Raw genomic sequence first — 6958 nt, 5'->3', positions numbered from 1 at the left:
GCAAGATGAAATAAATAGGTCATTGAATGATAATCTTTATAAGCAAGTATATCATAAATTTATCTATTCAATCCACCCAAGAATCTAGCCATAGAGTCTTCCTCGGTCTCAACTAAACCACAACATAACATGCCGATTCGCAATTCTTGATAATAGTCTTCCACAGATTTAGATCCTTGGTTCAAGCGTTGTAGTTTATTTAGCAAGTCATGTTCATAATATCCAGGAATAAAATGGTGATGCATTATTAATTTCAAAGCTTCTCAAGTTGCAGGAATATTATTAGGATGTTTGTTACAATATTCACTCCACCAAACAGAAGCGAAATCACTGAACTCACTAGTTGTAGCCCTAACTCTTTTATCATCAGGAAAATCATGGCAAGCAAATTTTTTGATTAACTAACAATTCCTAATTAAGATAAACATCCGGATCATATTTCGCATCAAAAGGAGGCATGACAAATTTAATTCTACCCAAAGAGTCATCATGGCCATGTACCTAAGGACGCTGGTGGCATCCCAGACCTTGTTGATTATTGCGTAGTCGATGATGATCACGGTCATTATTAGCATTAACTACATTAGGATCCTCAGAATCACCATCATAGTTGTAATCTTGGATGTCCTCATGCGGGCCTGCTATCGAGTTGGCGTTGCGAGGACGGGGCTGGTCGACGGCATCGGTGTATGAAAGAGGGTGCCTCGGGTCTCCTTGGGGCACCCGACAAGCTCGTTGTAGACCTATGTTGGTGGCTGGAAGACACGGAGCGGCAGTGGAGGTGGCACCCAGACGGGCATCCTGGGCATTGAGACATTTCATAATAGATGCAAGTGTTTGAGTGAACGTCTCACTGCTATCCTCGATCGAATTGAGATGCTTATCAAGTGCGCCCTCGAACGATGTGAACCGCTCGGTGTATGCATGCACATCCTCCTCAAGGCGTGCCACCGTGGCTTTCATGTTGTCTTCCTCACCTCCCATGGTTAGGATGAAACAAGAACAAAGTCACAAGTATATTGCTCCTATAGTAACTACGATGAGGCGGTGGAAAATGTCTCTCAACTCTCGAGCAATTACCAAGCTCTTACCAGTTCTTACCATGTTGTAGTGGTTGTCGACTGTTGGCGATGTCCAAGTTATCAAAAGATTGATATTGCAATTACCAAGTGACCGAACAAGGTACAATACAGGGAGTGGAGCTTGGTGAAGGTTTTCTCAACTCACAATATGTGGCACAATTAAGCAAAAAGTAATGCAAGCTGAATAATTGCTCAAACTCCTAACTAGTGCTGGCGGTCGACTAGTAGAAGAAAAAACAATCTAAGCCTAGATACTGAATCAAGTAAGTGAAAATTAGAGAGAAAAATATGTGATAGTCGAAGTAATGAGAGACACGCAGTTGTATAAGAGGCTCAAACAGATAATGTGATGGATCGCTCGACCTTGTAGCACCCAAAGAGTGTCCTGGAAATCAAACGGAAGTAAATACGTAGGCAGCCTGGTTTTTTCTGTTTTCTTTACTTTTTTTGCTTTCTTTTTTACTTTTTTACTAGGCCGTTACCAACAAGTAAACACACGAAGATGCAACCAGTAGATTAAGATTCTACCAAATTAAGTGGTACAAGAAACAACCAGATCACGTACTAGTACAGATTAAAAATCAAGGGTTACTCCAAACGTGCACTAGTACAAGCAACTCACAAGGAGACACGGCGGTGGTGTTGTGGTGTGTGGCGGAGGCAGACGCAGCCATGGTGGGTGGTAGACAAAACAGCGACGCGGGATGGCAGACATAGATGGTGATTTGTTTGGGAGAACGCGCAAGATGAAGCTTTAGGTATGCACGCGCAGGTTGACCTGCCCTGGAGGACGCTCGTGGAACAACACGTGTACACGTGTAAAACAATGCAACTTACTTTTTTCAGATTATGAACGATTTTGTGGCAGAAAATATGATGGACAAGAAACAAGGTTCGGTCTAGTAGATGATTTTTTTCAAACTAATCTAAACCATCACTAATTATTGGATGGATGCAACCAAAAACCCAACTATGCAAGTACTAGATGCAAAAATTGCTAAAGGCTAAAAAGATAGCTGTAATGGATGAACTGATCTAATTTTTTGTTTTTGTGGGTTATAGGATAGAAAATAAACTAATCTATGAAAACTGTAAATGTCCCACCGATGAACCTGAGCTCTGATACCACTTGATGTGTCAGCGGCCCGATCTTTCGATGAGAGTGGGGATAAATAACGATTTCGTGGATTTTGACCTTGACGATCCGGCTATACCGTACCTGACGATAAGCCTCAACAACCACTAAACCAATCTCCGATAGTTATTGACCTTGCCATAGGCACGATCAACCTGAACAACGAGGTTCGAGTTCTTGCAAGCAACCGAAGAACCGGCAACAACAAAGGTGGATTGTAATTGAAATTAAGGATAATAAATTGAGCACACGAACTAGATGAAAAGTTGAGGTTCCACTGTGGATCTGACAAGGCGTTAGTCCTACACGTCTCGTAGATGCGAATTGTAGCGATGGCTAGAAAATAGAATAAAACTCGGGTCTAAACCCTAATTTAGACTACTATTTATTAAGAGTAGACGTGCGACTGCGTCCATCGTTGTGTCCCATCCAGACTGTTGGTCGTGATCTGGCGCAGAGGCTGACGTGACAGGCAAATTGCAAGACGGTGTGTGTAGAAGCACCTGGAGCAGCCAAAAAGTCCAAGGCCCATGTTCGTGGCTGATCCTGACTCATTAACCCAAATCCATTGGTCCTTGTGCACTTCATGCACGTTCATGCACGTGACATGCTTGGTGCATGTAATTGATTCGATGGTGGACATGTATGCACTATTAATTCATCTGATTTGAGTGCACAATTGTCTTCATCTCTAATCTCTCCTTTATTCCTGAGTACAAGCAAATCAGAACATGAGTGTAGCATCATATTTGCGTCAGTCAAATCATGTGTATAAAGGAACGATAGTACCTGGCCATTTATTTGTCGCGCACACGCTCTAGTCATAGGACCAAGTGGAATAACTGATGTAGGAGTTGCGATGGGTGTAATAGTAGAAGAGATGTCCTCATCACACCTCCTAAAAATAAATGATATGATAAGAGAGACTTTATTGTTAGAAAACATGGTAAGGAAAGAGAACCATGGGTTCAAAAATCTATGCCATTTCCTAGCAAGGCTTTAAAAACTAGAGATGAGGCAGCTTTTAATCACTTTGCTGAAATGCTTAGACATTTGTATCTAAGAACATCCTGATTAGAAATTATGAAAATGCCTCTGTATGCTAAGTATATGAAAGATATTGTCACAAATAAAAGGAAAATACTTGATGCTGAAATCTCTAATATACTAAGTATAGATCACCTCTATGAATGCTGATAAAGACCATATTATAATTATCTCGACGAAACACTTGGCAATCTACTTCGGTAGATAGAACATTAAAACCAAAGTCAGCTAGTCTAAATATGAAAAGAAGATTGTAACTAAGAGATTCAACGAGCATAACATTTTGAATAGAGCTATCATTGGATATGACCACCATAGCAAGGCCAAATACCTTACCCTTGGAGTTATCTCCAAAAGTCACATACTTGCGTGGACCATCATTTTTAGCAAGCTCACGGAACATGTATTTATCTCTGGTCCTTTGATTGGTACATCCACTATCAAGAATCCAGTCTTTTCCTCTAAATATGTAGTTTTGAATATTTTCCATGAGGCTAAGATTCCTCATAATCTTCTCACATTCGATGTCGAATTCTTCATCATCATCATAATAGCCATGATCAATGTCATCATCATGCATGTAATCATCACCTAGTTCAAGTGATGCGTTAGATTTGTGACCATGAAAATATGCAAGTTTATGAATTCTAATTGTTTCCGTGATAATGTTGCTAATAATGGTTCCAACATCACCCTTAGCACAGATATGGTCACGGAGCTTAATTAGAGATTCATTAGACTTAGGATCATTAGGCTTCATATTATAGAAAGAAATGGACTTATGAAGAATTCATTCAAATTTTTCAAGGAATAATTTGGAAAGCGTTCCTCAAGATAATTCCATATGGTGTATGCGCATTCAAAGTTTTGCAAGCAAACATGCACATTTCTAGGCAATCCTCTAATGATAAGATTGACGGTCCTAAGATTGCGAACCATGTCAAGATACTCATCGGGGGTAGGATGCAAAGGATCAATAGGAGGCACATAAGGGCTAAGAATAAACTTGCTCAAATTATATTCATTAAAGATCTCAAGCATTTCATTTTTCCAAGAGCCATAAAATTCCCCATCAAGAATAAGCACTCTATGTCTAATACTCCCGAACATGGACTCATCCATCTTCCTCCAATGGTGATTAAACCAAAGCAATGGAGACCAAAGCTGTGATACCAATTGAATGATCAAGAAGGGGGGTCTAGAAGGGGGGAGGGATGATTAGACCCTTAACAAGTAAAGGTGGCAGTTTTTAAGATTCTTCAAGTTAAGGTTGATTTTGGCACATGTTAATGGGCACACAATACATTTTACTCAATCATAGCAAGAGTATGCGCAGCGAAAAGAGTAAAGCATGCACGTGCAAGAACGTAAAGGGATTGAAATTGGGGAGTGAAAACACAATGGAGACGTGGAGAATTTTTGGCATGGTTCCCATGGGTCGTGCTATGGTACATCCACGTTGATGGAGACTTTAACGCACGAAGGGCTCCACCCATGAAGGGTCCATGAAGAAGCAACATTGTCTATCCCACCATGGCCATCGTCCACGAAGGACTTGCCTCAAATGGGTAGATCTTCACGAAGTACGTGATCTCCTTGCCCTTACAAACATCTTGGTTCCACATCATGTCGGAGGCTCCCAAGCGACACCTAACCAATCTAGGAGACACCACTCCGCAAAAGGTAATAGACGACGTGTTGATGATGAACTACTTGCTCTTGTACTTAAAATGATAGTCTCCCCAACACCCAACTCTCTCTCACACAGATTCGGCTATGGTGGAAGAAGGATTTGAGTGGAAATCAACTTGGGTAAGGCTAGAAATCAAGGTTCAAATGGTAGGAATGGAATCTCTCAATCTTGACACATGAGTAGGTGGTTCTCTCACAGAAGATGAGTAGTGGAAGTGTAGGCATGTTCTCATGGCTCTCTTACTCAATAAGAGGGGGTGGAGGGGTATAAATAGCATCCACACAAAATCCAACCATTACACACTTTTGACCCAACTTGGTGGCATCGATCAGAAATCTCGATGGCACTGACATGTGTAAAAGATATGAACGTTACGAATCTTGATGGGACTGACTGGAACAACTTGGATGAACCGACGTGCAATGGTTAGAGCAAGCCTCGTTTCTGTGGCACCGATTGCATCAACTCGGTAGGACCGAAGTGAAGCAATAAGACAACAGAAAGGTTGGCATACCATCTTGGTGGGACCGATTGTAAATCTCGGCGGGACCAAAATAATTGCAACAAGGTTACAGAAGGTTTGCCAAGCATCTTGGTGGTACCATTGCAAAACTCGGTGAGACAGAAATAATTGCAACTAGTTAGAGAAGGTTGGGCATGTAAAACTAGTGGGACCAAGAACCTTATTGGTGGATCTGATTTGTTAGGGTTTGGTTATGGCTATCTCCAAATGAATTTGGTGGGTCCGAATAGGGAAATCTCGGTGGGGACGAGTTGGAATGTAGGGTTTGGACATATTTGGATAGAGAAAGGGGATGAGGGTTTTGGAGCAATATCACTAAGCACTTGAGCAAATAGATCATAATCAAAACCCCATCCCCTTTTAATTATATAGTCTTGAGCTTTCGCCAATCCATGTCCTTAGCATTTTGAAGGGGGTCCACATTCTCTTGTCCTTGTCATGCCACTGTTGAACTTGTCTGAAATATACTAGATAAAACTATTAGTTCAGTATAAGATATGTTGACATTAATTACCAAACCACCAAGAGAGCACTTGTGCTTTCAACTTGCACCTAACGCGATCAAGAGAGTTGACAATCCCCTTGAACTTGTTACTTGCAAGGATTAATTCTGATAGTGATAGATATATAAATGTAACATCCCAAATTTTGAAATTTAGAATGTTAAAAGAATTGCATTAAACATGCTTGTGTTGCTTGCTCCTTGCTCAAATTTAGTAGGATTTGAAAAAAATTGGGTTTTAATTGAATATTCAATTGAGAGGGAATAAGACGACTTTCCCAAATATTTAGTTGTCACTTATAATGGAGTTTGAGAATATTTAAAGTATTCAATGTATTTTCCAATTCAAAGAAAAAAATATGAGAGAAGGAAATATGACTCCTTCATTATAAACAAATGGGAAATGCTTTAATTTTTATTTGGATGTTTATTTGGAGTTCAAAAATATTTTATGGTACATTTATAGAGACCAAAATAAGTTTTAGAAAATAAAGTTACGCTTTTCTTCTTTCTTTTTGACCTAGAAAAAATGTTCACTGTTTTCTATAGTGTTGGTATAATTTTATGTATGTTCTGTTATCTTTTTAGAAGTATTTTAGTATTATGTTTTACAAAACAAACTCCTATTCGAAGTTATTTGTTTAGCCAGTTTTTACTATTCACCTTGAGCCACACATGCACAGCCAGCGACAACCCATTTCTATACATCTCTGAGAGCGCTTGAGCAGCGGCATCACAACGATAGCAGGCCGTCCCATTTCGGCGTAGCAGAGCCCACCCCGCAACCTTTCTTTTGTTTTTTCTTTCTTCTCCTTGTGCCGCTGACATGGGGGTCCCCGGCCTCATCTCCTTCACTGGACGAACTCCCGCACACGCATGAGAGCTCCTCTATCCCCGATCCAAATTCTCCTTTTGAATCAGCCGACTTCTTGCCCTAGTGCACGCTGATGACCCTATATAAGATCACCAACCCCCC

Source organism: Triticum dicoccoides, chromosome 4A (assembly GCF_002162155.2).
Source record: "Triticum dicoccoides isolate Atlit2015 ecotype Zavitan chromosome 4A, WEW_v2.0, whole genome shotgun sequence".
NCBI classification, from domain to species: domain Eukaryota; kingdom Viridiplantae; phylum Streptophyta; class Magnoliopsida; order Poales; family Poaceae; genus Triticum; species Triticum dicoccoides.
The sequence above is the reverse complement of the archived record's forward strand: the minus strand, read 5'-3'. Positions refer to the sequence as shown.